This window comes from Xyrauchen texanus, chromosome 45 (genome assembly GCF_025860055.1).
Source record: "Xyrauchen texanus isolate HMW12.3.18 chromosome 45, RBS_HiC_50CHRs, whole genome shotgun sequence".
NCBI lineage: Eukaryota > Metazoa > Chordata > Actinopteri > Cypriniformes > Catostomidae > Xyrauchen > Xyrauchen texanus.
Window position 1 is genome coordinate 28,254,741 of NC_068320.1, and position 819 is coordinate 28,255,559.

Consider the following 819-nt stretch of genomic DNA (forward strand, 5'->3'; position numbering starts at 1 on the left):
AATTGGGCCGGTTGCTAGGGAGGGTAGAGTCACATGGGGTAACCAAATTGGGCCAGTTGCTAGGGAGGGTAGAGTCACATGGGGTAACCAAATTGGGCCAGTTGCTAGGGAGGGTAGAGTTACATGTGGTAACCAAATTGGGCGGTTGCTAGGGAGGGTAGAGTCACATGGGGTAACCAAATTGGGCCGGTTGCTAGGGAGGGTAGAGTCACATGAGGTAACCAAATTGGGCCGGTTGCTAGGAGGGTAGAGTCACATGGGGTAACCAAATTGTCCGGTTGCTAGGGAGGGTAGAGTCACATGGGGTAACCAAATTGGGCGGTTGCTAGGGAGGGTAGAGTCACATGGGGTAACCAAATTGGGCAGGTTGCTAGGGAGGGTAGAGTCACATGTGGTAACCAAATTGGGCCGGTTGCTAGGGAGGGTAGAGTCACATAGGGTAACCAAATTGGCCGGTTGCTAGGGAGGGTAGAGTCACATGGGGTAACCAAATTGGCCCGGTTGCTAGGGAGGGTAGAGTCACATGGGGGTAACCAAATTGGCCGGTTGCTAGGGAGGGTAGAGTCACATGGGGTAACCAGATTGGCCGGTTGCTAGGGAGGGTAGAGTCACATGGGGTAACCAAATTGTCCGGTTGCTAGGGAGGGTAGAGTCACATGGGGTAACCAAATTGGGCGGTTGCTAGGGAGGGTAGAGTCACATGGGGTAACCAAATTGGGCCAGTTGCTAGGGAGGGTAGAGTCACATGGGGTAACCAAATTGGGCCAGTTGCTAGGGAGGGTAGAGTCACATGGGGTAACCAAATTGGGCGGTTGCTAG